Below are 15,624 nucleotides of genomic sequence, written 5' to 3' on the forward strand. Positions count from 1 at the left end.
GCGTACTGGCGTTAAAATGCTGCAGAGCAGCGACTACGGCCTCATGGAAACTGCTACACGCCTCCGCTTCTGCATAGCATTTCAGGGCCTTCCCTCGAGGCAAGTTCTCACGTTGCTTGCACTGTGAGCGACACAGCATGTTAGGATGCTGTATTTCTCCTTGAATAGAGTGACTTCAGGAAAGAGGTCCTCGATAAATTCTAAGAAGAGTGTTATCTCAGGACATTCAGACGAGGGCAATGTCGAAAACTTCCAGGGCATGTTGGACTGCCTAGAAATGTGGTTCTGATGCTGTTCGACTGCTCTGCAAATAGAGCTCTCCTGAAGTAACGTACAGTGTGTTGCCCGAGACTCGGCAGACACAGAGGGCCTCCGAGGGTCGTATGGGAATCAATGCTGCTCAGCAGGCACGCAGGGGTGTGGAGTGCGTCAGTGATCTTGGAACAAAAATGATGCTCACCCGAGGGGCCTAGGAGTCCTGAAAAGGGTACTTCCTTTAAGATAAAGCAGAACCTCCACTAAGAGCTCATGGAAAGAGCTGCATGCCTCCCTTTCTGCAGGGCTACTCAGGGCCTTACCTCGAGGCAAGGACTCACGTTGAGATTCCCTTTAGCTCTAGAGCATGGCAAGGTGAGCCCCACCCGGAGCAATGAAGCTCCGTGTGTAGCCAGAGAAAACTCATTTTCTTCCCACACCAATGCTAGAGTGGCCAGAGGCCTGTCAACAGCAGAGAATTTCAGGGAGCTTCACGGCAGCAAGAATGGAGCTTTCCAAATGGAAAGCAAGGCTAGGACCATCATGCCCCCATTACCATTGGCACAGGCAGCATACATCTCTGTGGTTTCTAACAAGTCAAAAGAGACACAGAGTACACACTAGTTGCTTCCCTGAATCAACTTCTCGAGGCAGGGTGTTCTGCTCCTTGTGAAAGGCCTCAACAAGGAACGCCCTAGCTAGGCCTCTGGGCCCCTGCCTCTTCAAAAGCCTGCAGTGCTACAGGAAAAACTGTGCTTTAGTTGCAATAGGAACGCATGCCGTCTTTCTCCTGGAGGCAGGATGACTTCAGGTAGGAGGTCCTGGATGGAAGGAGAAGCCTAGTGTTTTTCTCTGTGCAGCTCAGACCAGGGAATGAGTGCGACTTCCACGGCATGTTGGAACGTGCTAGAATGTTGTTCTTTTACCTATGCGAGTGCTGTGAATCAAGATATCACAAGAAAGAGTGTAGTGTGTTGCCCATGACTCAGCACACACAGAGGACCTCCGAGGGACCAATGGGCCTCGTCGTTGCTCAGCAGGCCTACAGGGGTGTGGAGGTACTCAGGGATCTTGGAACAAAAATGATGCTCACCCGAGAGGCCTAGGAGTCCTGAAAAGGGTACTTCCTTTAAAGTAAAGCAGAACAGCGACTTAGAGCTAATGGAAAGAGCTGCATGCCTCCCTTTTTGCAGGGCTACTCAGGGCCTTACCTCGAGGCAAGGACTCACGTTGAGATTCCCTTTAGCTCTAGAGCATGGCAAGGTGAGCCCCACCCGGAGCAATGAAGCTCCGTGTGTAGCCAGAGAAAACTCATTTTCTTCCCACACCAATGCTAGAGTGGCCAGAGGCCTGTCAACAGCATAGAATTTCAGGGAGCTTCACGGCAGCAAGAATGGAGCTTTCCAAATGGAAAGCAAGGCTAGGACCATCATGCCCCCATCACCATTGGCACAGGCAGCATACATCTCTGTGGTTTCTAACAAGTCAAAAGAGACACAGAGTACACACTAGTTGCTTCCCTGAATCAACTTCTCGAGGCAGGGTGTTCTGCACCTTGTGAACAGCCTCAACAAGGAACGCCCTAGCTAGGGCTCTGGGCCCGTAGCTCTTCAAAAGCCTGCAATGCTACAGGAAAAACTGTGCTTTAGTTGCAATAGGAACGCATGCCGTCTTTCTCCTGGAGGCAGGATGACTTCAGGTAGGAGGTCCTGGATGGAAGGAGAAGCCTAGTGTTTTTCTCTGTGCAGCTCAGACTAGGGAATGAGTGCGATTTCCAGGCCTGTTGGAACTTGCTAGAATGTTGCTCTTTTACCTGTGCGAGTGCTGTGAATCAAGATATCACAAGAAAGAGTGTAGTGTGTTGCCCATGACTCAGCACACACAGAGGACCTCTGAGGGACCAATGGGCCTCGTCGTTGCTCAGCAGGCCTACAGGGGTGTGGAGGTACTCAGGGATCTTGGAACAAAAATGATGCTCACCCGAGAGGCCTAGGAGTCCTGAAAAGGGTACTTCCTTTAAAGTAAAGCAGAACAGCGACTTAGAGCTAATGGAAAGAGCTGCATGCCTACCTTATGGCAGGGCTACTCAGGGCCTTACCCCGAGGCAAGGACTCACGTTGAGATTCCCTTTAGCTCTAGAGCATGGCAAGGTGAGCCCCACCCCGGCCAAAGAAGCTCCGTGTGTAGCCAGAGAAAACTCATTTTCTTCCCACCTCAATGCTAGAGTGGCGAGAGGCCTGTCAACAGCAGAGAATTTCAGGGAGCTTCACGGCAGCAAGAATGGAGCTTTCCAAATGGAAAGCAAGGCTAGGACCATCATGCCCCCATTTCCATGGGCACAGGCAGCATACATCTCTGTGGTTTTTAACAAGTCAAATGAGACACAGAGTACACACTGTTTTCTTCCCTGAATCCACTTCTCGAGGCAGGGTGCTCTGCATCTAGTGAACGGCCTCACCAAGGAAAGCCCTAGCTAGGCCTCTGGGCCCGTGCCTCTTCAAAAGCCTGCCGTACTTCAGGAAAAACTGTGCTTTAGTTGCAATAGGAACGCAAGCCGTCGTTTTCCTGGAGGCAGGGTGACTTCAGGTAGGAGGTCCTGGATGGAAGGAGAAGCCTAGTGTTTTTCTCTGTGCAGCTCAGACCAGGGAATGAGTGCAACTTCCATGGCATTTTGGAACTTGCTAGAACGGTGCTCGTGAACCTGTATGAGTGCTGGCTAATTCAAGATGTCCCAGTAAGAGTGCACTCTGTTGCCCTACACTCGGCATACACACTGTGAGTCGGAAAGCTACGGGCCTGGATATTGCTTAGAAGGGCCAGGGGAGCCTGAGGGTACTTGCTGTTCTTGCAGGAAATAGGGTTTCCAGGCGAGGCACCTAGGTGTCCTGAAAAGCGTACTGGCGTTAAAATGCTGCAGAGCAGCGACTACGGCCTCATGGAAACTGCTACACGCCTCCGCTTCTGCATAGCATTTCAGGGCCTTCCCTCGAGGCAAGTTCTCACGTTGCTTGCACTGTGAGCGACACAGCATGTTAGGATGCTGTATTTCTCCTTGAATAGAGTGACTTCAGGAAAGAGGTCCTCGATAAATTCTAAGAAGAGTGTTATCTCAGGACATTCAGACGAGGGCAATGTCGAAAACTTCCAGGGCATGTTGGACTGCCTAGAAATGTGGTTCTGATGCTGTTCGACTGCTCTGCAAATAGAGCTCTCCTGAAGTAACGTACAGTGTGTTGCCCGAGACTCGGCAGACACAGAGGGCCTCCGAGGGTCGTATGGGAATCAATGCTGCTCAGCAGGCACGCAGGGGTGTGGAGTGCGTCAGTGATCTTGGAACAAAAATGATGCTCACCCGAGGGGCCTAGGAGTCCTGAAAAGGGTACTTCCTTTAAGATAAAGCGGAACCTCCACTAAGAGCTCATGGAAAGAGCTGCATGCCTCCCTTTCTGCAGGGCTACTCAGGGCCTTACCTCGAGGCAAGGACTCACGTTGAGATTCCCTTTAGCTCTAGAGCATGGCAAGGTGAGCCCCACCCGGAGCAATGAAGCTCCGTGTGTAGCCAGAGAAAACTCATTTTCTTCCCACACCAATGCTAGAGTGGCCAGAGGCCTGTCAACAGCAGAGAATTTCAGGGAGCTTCACGGCAGCAAGAATGGAGCTTTCCAAATGGAAAGCAAGGCTAGGACCATCATGCCCCCATTACCATTGGCACAGGCAGCATACATCTCTGTGGTTTCTAACAAGTCAAAAGAGACACAGAGTACACACTAGTTGCTTCCCTGAATCAACTTCTCGAGGCAGGGTGTTCTGCTCCTTGTGAACGGCCTCAACAAGGAACGCCCTAGCTAGGCCTCTGGGCCCCTGCCTCTTCAAAAGCCTGCAGTGCTACAGGAAAAACTGTGCTTTAGTTGCAATAGGAACGCATGCCGTCTTTCTCCTGGAGGCAGGATGACTTCAGGTAGGAGGTCCTGGATGGAAGGAGAAGCCTAGTGTTTTTCTCTGTGCAGCTCAGACCAGGGAATGAGTGCGACTTCCACGGCATGTTGGAACGTGCTAGAATGTTGCTCTTTTACCTATGCGAGTGCTGTGAATCAAGATATCACAAGAAAGAGTGTAGTGTGTTGCCCATGACTCAGCACACACAGAGGACCTCCGAGGGACCAATGGGCCTCGTCGTTGCTCAGCAGGCCTACAGGGGTGTGGAGGTACTCAGGGATCTTGGAACAAAAATGATGCTCACCCGAGAGGCCTAGGAGTCCTGAAAAGGGTACTTCCTTTAAAGTAAAGCAGAACAGCGACTTAGAGCTAATGGAAAGAGGTGCATGCCTACCTTTTTGCAGGGCTACTCAGGGCCTTACCTCGAGGCAAGGACTCACGTTGAGATTCCCTTTAGCTCTAGAGCATGGCAAGGTGAGCCCCACCCGGAGCAATGAAGCTCCGTGTGTAGCCAGAGAAAACTCATTTTCTTCCCACACCAATGCTAGAGTGGCCAGAGGCCTGTCAACAGCATAGAATTTCAGGGAGCTTCACGGCAGCAAGAATGGAGCTTTCCAAATGGAAAGCAAGGCTAGGACCATCATGCCCCCATTACCATTGGCACAGGCAGCATACATCTCTGTGGTTTCTAACAAGTCAAAAGAGACACAGAGTACACACTAGTTGCTTCCCTGAATCAACTTCTCGAGGCAGGGTGTTCTGCACCTTGTGAACGGCCTCAACAAGGAACGCCCTAGCTAGGGCTCTGGGCCCGTAGCTCTTCAAAAGCCTGCAATGCTACAGGAAAAACTGTGCTTTAGTTGCAATAGGAACGCATGCCGTCTTTCTCCTGGAGGCAGGATGACTTCAGGTAGGAGGTCCTGGATGGAAGGAGAAGCCTAGTGTTTTTCTCTGTGCAGCTCAGACTAGGGAATGAGTGCGATTTCCAGGCCTGTTGGAACTTGCTAGAATGTTGCTCTTTTACCTGTGCGAGTGCTGTGAATCAAGATATCACAAGAAAGAGTGTAGTGTGTTGCCCATGACTCAGCACACACAGAGGACCTCTGAGGGACCAATGGGCCTCGTCGTTGCTCAGCAGGCCTACAGGGGTGTGGAGGTACTCAGGGATCTTGGAACAAAAATGATGCTCACCCGAGAGGCCTAGGAGTCCTGAAAAGGGTACTTCCTTTAAAGTAAAGCAGAACAGCGACTTAGAGCTAATGGAAAGAGCTGCATGCCTACCTTATGGCAGGGCTACTCAGGGCCTTACCCCGAGGCAAGGACTCACGTTGAGATTCCCTTTAGCTCTAGAGCATGGCAAGGTGAGCCCCACCCGGAGCAATGAAGCTCCGTGTGTAGCCAGAGAAAACTCATTTTCTTCCCACACCAATGCTAGAGTGGCCAGAGGCCTGTCAACAGCATAGAATTTCAGGGAGCTTCACGGCAGCAAGAATGGAGCTTTCCAAATGGAAAGCAAGGCTAGGACCATCATGCCCCCATTACCATTGGCACAGGCAGCATACATCTCTGTGGTTTCTAACAAGTCAAAAGAGACACAGAGTACACACTAGTTGCTTCCCTGAATCAACTTCTCGAGGCAGGGTGTTCTGCACCTTGTGAACGGCCTCAACAAGGAACGCCCTAGCTAGGGCTCTGGGCCCGTAGCTCTTCAAAAGCCTGCAATGCTACAGGAAAAACTGTGCTTTAGTTGCAATAGGAACGCATGCCGTCTTTCTCCTGGAGGCAGGATGACTTCAGGTAGGAGGTCCTGGATGGAAGGAGAAGCCTAGTGTTTTTCTCTGTGCAGCTCAGACTAGGGAATGAGTGCGATTTCCAGGCCTGTTGGAACTTGCTAGAATGTTGCTCTTTTACCTGTGCGAGTGCTGTGAATCAAGATATCACAAGAAAGAGTGTAGTGTGTTGCCCATGACTCAGCACACACAGAGGACCTCTGAGGGACCAATGGGCCTCGTCGTTGCTCAGCAGGCCTACAGGGGTGTGGAGGTACTCAGGGATCTTGGAACAAAAATGATGCTCACCCGAGAGGCCTAGGAGTCCTGAAAAGGGTACTTCCTTTAAAGTAAAGCAGAACAGCGACTTAGAGCTAATGGAAAGAGCTGCATGCCTACCTTATGGCAGGGCTACTCAGGGCCTTACCCCGAGGCAAGGACTCACGTTGAGATTCCCTTTAGCTCTAGAGCATGGCAAGGTGAGCCCCACCCCGGCCAAAGAAGCTCCGTGTGTAGCCAGAGAAAACTCATTTTCTTCCCACCTCAATGCTAGAGTGGCGAGAGGCCTGTCAACAGCAGAGAATTTCAGGGAGCTTCACGGCAGCAAGAATGGAGCTTTCCAAATGGAAAGCAAGGCTAGGACCATCATGCCCCCATTTCCATGGGCACAGGCAGCATACATCTCTGTGGTTTTTAACAAGTCAAATGAGACACAGAGTACACACTGTTTTCTTCCCTGAATCCACTTCTCGAGGCAGGGTGCTCTGCATCTAGTGAACGGCCTCACCAAGGAAAGCCCTAGCTAGGCCTCTGGGCCCGTGCCTCTTCAAAAGCCTGCCGTACTTCAGGAAAAACTGTGCTTTAGTTGCAATAGGAACGCAAGCCGTCGTTTTCCTGGAGGCAGGGTGACTTCAGGTAGGAGGTCCTGGATGGAAGGAGAAGCCTAGTGTTTTTCTCTGTGCAGCTCAGACCAGGGAATGAGTGCAACTTCCATGGCATTTTGGAACTTGCTAGAACGGTGCTCGTGAACCTGTATGAGTGCTGGCTAATTCAAGATGTCCCAGTAAGAGTGCACTCTGTTGCCCTACACTCGGCATACACACTGTGAGTCGGAAAGCTACGGGCCTGGATATTGCTTAGAAGGGCCAGGGGAGCCTGAGGGTACTTGCTGTTCTTGCAGGAAATAGGGTTTCCAGGCGAGGCACCTAGGTGTCCTGAAAAGCGTACTGGCGTTAAAATGCTGCAGAGCAGCGACTACGGCCTCATGGAAACTGCTACACGCCTCCGCTTCTGCATAGCATTTCAGGGCCTTCCCTCGAGGCAAGTTCTCACGTTGCTTGCACTGTGAGCGACACAGCATGTTAGGATGCTGTATTTCTCCTTGAATAGAGTGACTTCAGGAAAGAGGTCCTCGATAAATTCTAAGAAGAGTGTTATCTCAGGACATTCAGACGAGGGCAATGTCGAAAACTTCCAGGGCATGTTGGACTGCCTAGAAATGTGGTTCTGATGCTGTTCGACTGCTCTGCAAATAGAGCTCTCCTGAAGTAACGTACAGTGTGTTGCCCGAGACTCGGCAGACACAGAGGGCCTCCGAGGGTCGTATGGGAATCAATGCTGCTCAGCAGGCACGCAGGGGTGTGGAGTGCGTCAGTGATCTTGGAACAAAAATGATGCTCACCCGAGGGGCCTAGGAGTCCTGAAAAGGGTACTTCCTTTAAGATAAAGCGGAACCTCCACTAAGAGCTCATGGAAAGAGCTGCATGCCTCCCTTTCTGCAGGGCTACTCAGGGCCTTACCTCGAGGCAAGGACTCACGTTGAGATTCCCTTTAGCTCTAGAGCATGGCAAGGTGAGCCCCACCCGGAGCAATGAAGCTCCGTGTGTAGCCAGAGAAAACTCATTTTCTTCCCACACCAATGCTAGAGTGGCCAGAGGCCTGTCAACAGCAGAGAATTTCAGGGAGCTTCACGGCAGCAAGAATGGAGCTTTCCAAATGGAAAGCAAGGCTAGGACCATCATGCCCCCATTACCATTGGCACAGGCAGCATACATCTCTGTGGTTTCTAACAAGTCAAAAGAGACACAGAGTACACACTAGTTGCTTCCCTGAATCAACTTCTCGAGGCAGGGTGTTCTGCACCTTGTGAACGGCCTCAACAAGGAACGCCCTAGCTAGGGCTCTGGGCCCGTAGCTCTTCAAAAGCCTGCAATGCTACAGGAAAAACTGTGCTTTAGTTGCAATAGGAACGCATGCCGTCTTTCTCCTGGAGGCAGGATGACTTCAGGTAGGAGGTCCTGGATGGAAGGAGAAGCCTAGTGTTTTTCTCTGTGCAGCTCAGACTAGGGAATGAGTGCGATTTCCAGGCCTGTTGGAACTTGCTAGAATGTTGCTCTTTTACCTGTGCGAGTGCTGTGAATCAAGATATCACAAGAAAGAGTGTAGTGTGTTGCCCATGACTCAGCACACACAGAGGACCTCTGAGGGACCAATGGGCCTCGTCGTTGCTCAGCAGGCCTACAGGGGTGTGGAGGTACTCAGGGATCTTGGAACAAAAATGATGCTCACCCGAGAGGCCTAGGAGTCCTGAAAAGGGTACTTCCTTTAAAGTAAAGCAGAACAGCGACTTAGAGCTAATGGAAAGAGCTGCATGCCTACCTTATGGCAGGGCTACTCAGGGCCTTACCCCGAGGCAAGGACTCACGTTGAGATTCCCTTTAGCTCTAGAGCATGGCAAGGTGAGCCCCACCCCGGCCAAAGAAGCTCCGTGTGTAGCCAGAGAAAACTCATTTTCTTCCCACCTCAATGCTAGAGTGGCGAGAGGCCTGTCAACAGCAGAGAATTTCAGGGAGCTTCACGGCAGCAAGAATGGAGCTTTCCAAATGGAAAGCAAGGCTAGGACCATCATGCCCCCATTTCCATGGGCACAGGCAGCATACACCTCTGTGGTTTTTAACAAGTCAAATGAGACACAGAGTACACACTGTTTTCTTCCCTGAATCCACTTCTCGAGGCACGGTTCTCTGCATCTAGTGAACGGCCTCACCAAGGAAAGCCCTAGCTAGGCCTCTGGGCCCGTGCCTCTTCAAAAGCCTGCCGTACTTCAGGAAAAACTGTGCTTTAGTTGCAATAGGAACGCAAGCCGTCGTTTTCCTGGAGGCAGGGTGACTTCAGGTAGGAGGTCCTGGATGGAAGGAGAAGCCTAGTGTTTTTCTCTGTGCAGCTCAGACCAGGGAATGAGTGCAACTTCCATGGCATTTTGGAACTTGCTAGAACGGTGCTCGTGAACCTGTATGAGTGCTGGCTAATTCAAGATGTCCCAGTAAGAGTGCACTCTGTTGCCCTACACTCGGCATACACACTGTGAGTCGGAAAGCTACGGGCCTGGATATTGCTTAGAAGGGCCAGGGGAGCCTGAGGGTACTTGCTGTTCTTGCAGGAAATAGGGTTTCCAGGCGAGGCACCTAGGTGTCCTGAAAAGCGTACTGGCGTTAAAATGCTGCAGAGCAGCGACTACGGCCTCATGGAAACTGCTACACGCCTCCGCTTCTGCATAGCATTTCAGGGCCTTCCCTCGAGGCAAGTTCTCACGTTGCTTGCACTGTGAGCGACACAGCATGTTAGGATGCTGTATTTCTCCTTGAATAGAGTGACTTCAGGAAAGAGGTCCTCGATAAATTCTAAGAAGAGTGTTATCTCAGGACATTCAGACGAGGGCAATGTCGAAAACTTCCAGGGCATGTTGGACTGCCTAGAAATGTGGTTCTGATGCTGTTCGACTGCTCTGCAAATAGAGCTCTCCTGAAGTAACGTACAGTGTGTTGCCCGAGACTTGGCAGACACAGAGGGCCTCCGAGGGTCGTATGGGAATCAATGCTGCTCAGCAGGCACGCAGGGGTGTGGAGTGCGTCAGTGATCTTGGAACAAAAATGATGCTCACCCGAGGGGCCTAGGAGTCCTGAAAAGGGTACTTCCTTTAAGATAAAGCGGAACCTCCACTAAGAGCTCATGGAAAGAGCTGCATGCCTCCCTTTCTGCAGGGCTACTCAGGGCCTTACCTCGAGGCAAGGACTCACGTTGAGATTCCCTTTAGCTCTAGATCATGGCAAGGTGAGCCCCACCCGGAGCAATGAAGCTCCGTGTGTAGCCAGAGAAAACTCATTTTCTTCCCACACCAATGCTAGAGTGGCCAGAGGCCTGTCAACAGCAGAGAATTTCAGGGAGCTTCACGGCAGCAAGAATGGAGCTTTCCAAATGGAAAGCAAGGCTAGGACCATCATGCCCCCATTACCATTGGCACAGGCAGCATACATCTCTGTGGTTTCTAACAAGTCAAAAGAGACACAGAGTACACACTAGTTGCTTCCCTGAATCAACTTCTCGAGGCAGGGTGTTCTGCACCTTGTGAACGGCCTCAACAAGGAACGCCCTAGCTAGGCCTCTGGGCCCGTGCCTCTTCAAAAGCCTGCAGTGCTACAGGAAAAACTGTGCTTTAGTTGCAATAGGAACGCATGCCGTCTTTCTCCTGGAGGCAGGATGACTTCAGGTAGGAGGTCCTGGATGGAAGGAGAAGCCTAGTGTTTTTCTCTGTGCAGCTCAGACCAGGGAATGAGTGCGACTTCCACGGCATGTTGGAACTTGCTAGAATGTTGCTCTTTTACCTATGCGAGTGCTGTGAATCAAGATATCACAAGAAAGAGTGTAGTGTGTTGCCCATGACTCAGCACACACAGAGGACCTCCGAGCGACCAATGGGCCTCGTCGTTGCTCAGCAGGCCTACAGGGGTGTGGAGGTACTCAGGGATCTTGGAACAAAAATGATGCTCACCCGAGAGGCCTAGGAGTCCTGAAAAGGGTACTTCCTTTAAAGTAAAGCAGAACAGCGACTTAGAGCTAATGGAAAGAGCTGCATGCCTCCCTTTTTGCAGGGCTACTCAGGGCCTTACCTCGAGGCAAGGACTCACGTTGAGATTCCCTTTAGCTCTAGAGCATGGCAAGGTGAGCCCCACCCGGAGCAATGAAGCTCCGTGTGTAGCCAGAGAAAACTCATTTTCTTCCCACACCAATGCTAGAGTGGCCAGAGGCCTGTCAACAGCAGAGAATTTCAGGGAGCTTCACGGCAGCAAGAATGGAGCTTTCCAAATGGAAAGCAAGGCTAGGACCATCATGCCCCCATTACCATTGGCACAGGCAGCATACATCTCTGTGGTTTCTAACAAGTCAAAAGAGACACAGAGTACACACTAGTTGCTTCCCTGAATCAACTTCTCGAGGCAGGGTGTTCTGCACCTTGTGAACGGCCTCAACAAGGAACGCCCTAGCTAGGCCTCTGGGCCCCTGCCTCTTCAAAAGCCTGCAGTGCTACAGGAAAAACTGTGCTTTAGTTGCAATAGGAACGCATGCCGTCTTTCTCCTGGAGGCAGGATGACTTCAGGTAGGAGGTCCTGGATGGAAGGAGAAGCCTAGTGTTTTTCTCTGTGCAGCTCAGACTACGGAATGAGTGAGATTTCCAGGCCTGTTGGAACTTGCTAGAATGTTGCTCTTTTACCTGTGCGAGTGCTGTGAATCAAGATATCACAAGAAAGAGTGTAGTGTGTTGCCCATGACTCAGCACACACAGAGGACCTCCGAGGGACCAATGGGCCTCGTCGTTGCTCAGCAGGCCTACAGGGGTGTGGAGGTACTCAGGGATCTTGGAACAAAAATGATGCTCACCCGAGAGGCCTAGGAGTCCTGAAAAGGGTACTTCCTTTAAAGTAAAGCAGAACAGCGACTTAGAGCTAATGGAAAGAGCTGCATGCCTACCTTATGGCAGGGCTACTCAGGGCCTTACCCCGAGGCAAGGACTCACGTTGAGATTCCCTTTAGCTCTAGAGCATGGCAAGGTGAGCCCCACCCCGGCCAAAGAAGCTCCGTGTGTAGCCAGAGAAAACTCATTTTCTTCCCACCTCAATGCTAGAGTGGCGAGAGGCCTGTCAACAGCAGAGAATTTCAGGGAGCTTCACGGCAGCAAGAATGGAGCTTTCCAAATGGAAAGCAAGGCTAGTACCATCATGCCCCCATTTCCATGGGCACAGGCAGCATACATCTCTGTGGTTTTTAACAAGTCAAATGAGACACAGAGTACACACTGTTTTCTTCCCTGAATCCACTTCTCGAGGCAGGGTGCTCTGCATCTAGTGAACGGCCTCACCAAGGAAAGCCCTAGCTAGGCCTCTGGGCCCGTGCCTCTTCAAAAGCCTGCAGTACTTCAGGAAAAACTGTGCTTTAGTTGCAATAGGAACGCAAGCCGTCGTTTTCCTGGAGGCAGGGTGACTTCAGGTAGGAGGTCCTGGATGGAAGGAGAAGCCTAGTGTTTTTCTCTGTGCAGCTCAGACCAGGGAATGAGTGCAACTTCCATGGCATTTTGGAACTTGCTAGAACGGTGCTCGTGAACCTGTATGAGTGCTGGCTAATTCAAGATGTCCCAGTAAGAGTGCACTCTGTTGCCCTACACTCGGCATACACACTGTGAGTCGGAAAGCTACGGGCCTGGATATTGCTTAGAAGGGCCAGGGGAGCCTGAGGGTACTTGCTGTTCTTGCAGGAAATAGGGTTTCCAGGCGAGGCACCTAGGTGTCCTGAAAAGCGTACTGGCGTTAAAATGCTGCAGAGCAGCGACTACGGCCTCATGGAAACTGCTACACGCCTCCGCTTCTGCATAGCATTTCAGGGCCTTCCCTCGAGGCAAGTTCTCACGTTGCTTGCACTGTGAGCGACACAGCATGTTAGGATGCTGTATTTCTCCTTGAATAGAGTGACTTCAGGAAAGAGGTCCTCGATAAATTCTAAGAAGAGTGTTATCCCAGGACATTCAGACGAGGGCAATGTCGAAAACTTCCAGGGCATGTTGGACTGCCTAGAAATGTGGTTCTGATGCTGTTCGACTGCTCTGCAAATAGAGCTCTCCTGAAGTAACGTACAGTGTGTTGCCCGAGACTCGGCAGACACAGAGGGCCTCCGAGGGACGTATGGGAATCAATGCTGCTCAGCAGGCCCGCAGGGGTGTGGAGTGCGTCAGTGATCTTGGAACAAAAATGATGCTCACCCGAGGGGCCTAGGAGTCCTGAAAAGGGTACTTCCTTTAAGATAAAGCGGAACCTCCACTAAGAGCTCATGGAAAGAGCTGCATGCCTCCCTTTCTGCAGGGCTACTCAGGGCCTTACCTCGAGGCAAGGACTCACGTTGAGATTCCCTTTAGCTCTAGAGCATGGCAAGGTGAGCCCCACCCGGAGCAATGAAGCTCCGTGTGTAGCCAGAGAAAACTCATTTTCTTCCCACACCAATGCTAGAGTGGCCAGAGGCCTGTCAACCGCATAGAATTTCAGGGAGCTTCACGGCAGCAAGAATGGAGCTTTCCAAATGGAAAGCAAGGCTAGGACCATCATGCCCCCATTACCATTGGCACAGGCAGCATACATCTCTGTGGTTTCTAACAAGTCAAAAGAGACACAGAGTACACACTAGTTGCTTCCCTGAATCAACTTCTCGAGGCAGGGTGTTCTGCACCTTGTGAACGGCCTCAACAAGGAACGCCCTAGCTAGGCCTCTGGGCCCCTGCCTCTTCAAAAGCCTGCAGTGCTACAGGAAAAACTGTGCTTTAGTTGCAATAGGAACGCATGCCGTCTTTCTCCTGGAGGCAGGATGACTTCAGGTAGGAGGTCCTGGATGGAAGGAGAAGCCTAGTGTTTTTCTCTGTGCAGCTCAGACCAGGGAATGAGTGCGACTTCCACGGCATGTTGGAACTTGCTAGAATGTTGCTCTTTTACCTGTGCGAGTGCTGTGAATCAAGATATCACAAGAAAGAGTGTAGTGTGTTGCCCATGACTCAGCACACACAGAGGACCTCCGAGGGACCAATGGGCCTCGTCGTTGCTCAGCAGGCCTACAGGGGTGTGGAGGTACTCAGGGATCTTGGAACAAAAATGATGCTCACCCGAGAGGCCTAGGAGTCCTGAAAAGGGTACTTCCTTTAAAGTAAAGCAGAACAGCGACTTAGAGCTAATGGAAAGAGCTGCATGCCTACCTTTTTGCAAGGCTACTCAGGGCCTTACCTCGAGGCAAGGACTCACTTTGAGATTCCCTTTAGCTCTAGAGCATGGCAAGGTGAGCCCCACCCGGAGCAATGAAGCTCCGTGTGTAGCCAGAGAAAACTCATTTTCTTCCCACACCAATGCTAGAGTGGCCAGAGGCCTGTCAACATCATAGAATTTCAGGGAGCTTCACGGCAGCAAGAATGGAGCTTTCCAAATGGAAAGCAAGGCTAGGACCATCATGCCCCCATTACCATTGGCACAGGCAGCATACATCTCTGTGGTTTCTAACAAGTCAAAAGAGACACAGAGTACACACTAGTTGCTTCCCTGAATCAACTTCTCGAGGCAGGGTGTTCTGCACCTTGTGAACGGCCTCAACAAGGAACGCCCTAGCTAGGGCTCTGGGCCCGTAGCTCTTCAAAAGCCTGCAATGCTACAGGAAAAACTGTGCTTTAGTTGCAATAGGAACGCATGCCGTCTTTCTCCTGGAGGCAGGATGACTTCAGGTAGGAGGTCCTGGATGGAAGGAGAAGCCTAGTGTTTTTCTCTGTGCAGCTCAGACCAGGGAATGAGTGCGACTTCCATGGCATGTTGGAACTTGCTAGAATGTTGCTCTTTTACCTGTGCGAGTGCTGTGAATCAAGATATCACAAGAAAGAGTGTAGTGAGTTGCCCATGACTCAGCACACACAGAGGACCTCCGAGGGACCAATGGGCCTCGTCGTTGCTCAGCAGGCCTACAGGGGTGTGGAGGTACTCAGGGATCTTGGAACAAAAATGATGCTCACCCGAGAGGCCTAGGAGTCCTGAAAAGGGTACTTCCTTTAAAGTAAAGCAGAACAGCGACTTAGAGCTAATGGAAAGAGCTGCATGCCTACCTTATGGCAGGGCTACTCAGGGCCTTACCCCGAGGCAAGGACTCACGTTGAGATTCCCTTTAGCTCTAGAGCATGGCAAGGTGAGCCCCACCCCGGCCAAAGAAGCTCCGTGTGTAGCCAGAGAAAACTCATTTTCTTCCCACCTCAATGCTAGAGTGGCGAGAGGCCTGTCAACAGCAGAGAATTTCAGGGAGCTTCACGGCAGCAAGAATGGAGCTTTCCAAATGGAAAGCAAGGCTAGGACCATCATGCCCCCATTTCCATGGGCACAGGCAGCATACATCTCTGTGGTTTTTAACAAGTCAAATGAGACACAGAGTACACACTGTTTTCTTCCCTGAATCCACTTCTCGAGGCAGGGTGCTCTGCATCTAGTGAACGGCCTCACCAAGGAAAGCCCTAGCTAGGCCTCTGGGCCCGTGCCTCTTCAAAAGCCTGCCGTACTTCAGGAAAAACTGTGCTTTAGTTGCAATAGGAACGCAAGCCGTCTTTTTCCTGGAGGCAGGGTGACTTCAGTTAGGAGGTCCTGGATGGAAGGAGAAGCCTAGTGTTTTTCTCTGTGCAGCTCAGACCAGGGAATGAGTGCAACTTCCATGGCATTTTGGAACTTGCTAGAACGGTGCTCGTGAACCTGTATGAGTGCTGGCTAATTCAAGATGTCCCAGTAAGAGTGCACTCTGTTGCCCTACACTCGGCATACACACTGTGAGT

The sequence above is a fragment of the Balaenoptera ricei genome, chromosome 16, assembly GCF_028023285.1.
Source record: "Balaenoptera ricei isolate mBalRic1 chromosome 16, mBalRic1.hap2, whole genome shotgun sequence".
NCBI lineage: Eukaryota > Metazoa > Chordata > Mammalia > Artiodactyla > Balaenopteridae > Balaenoptera > Balaenoptera ricei.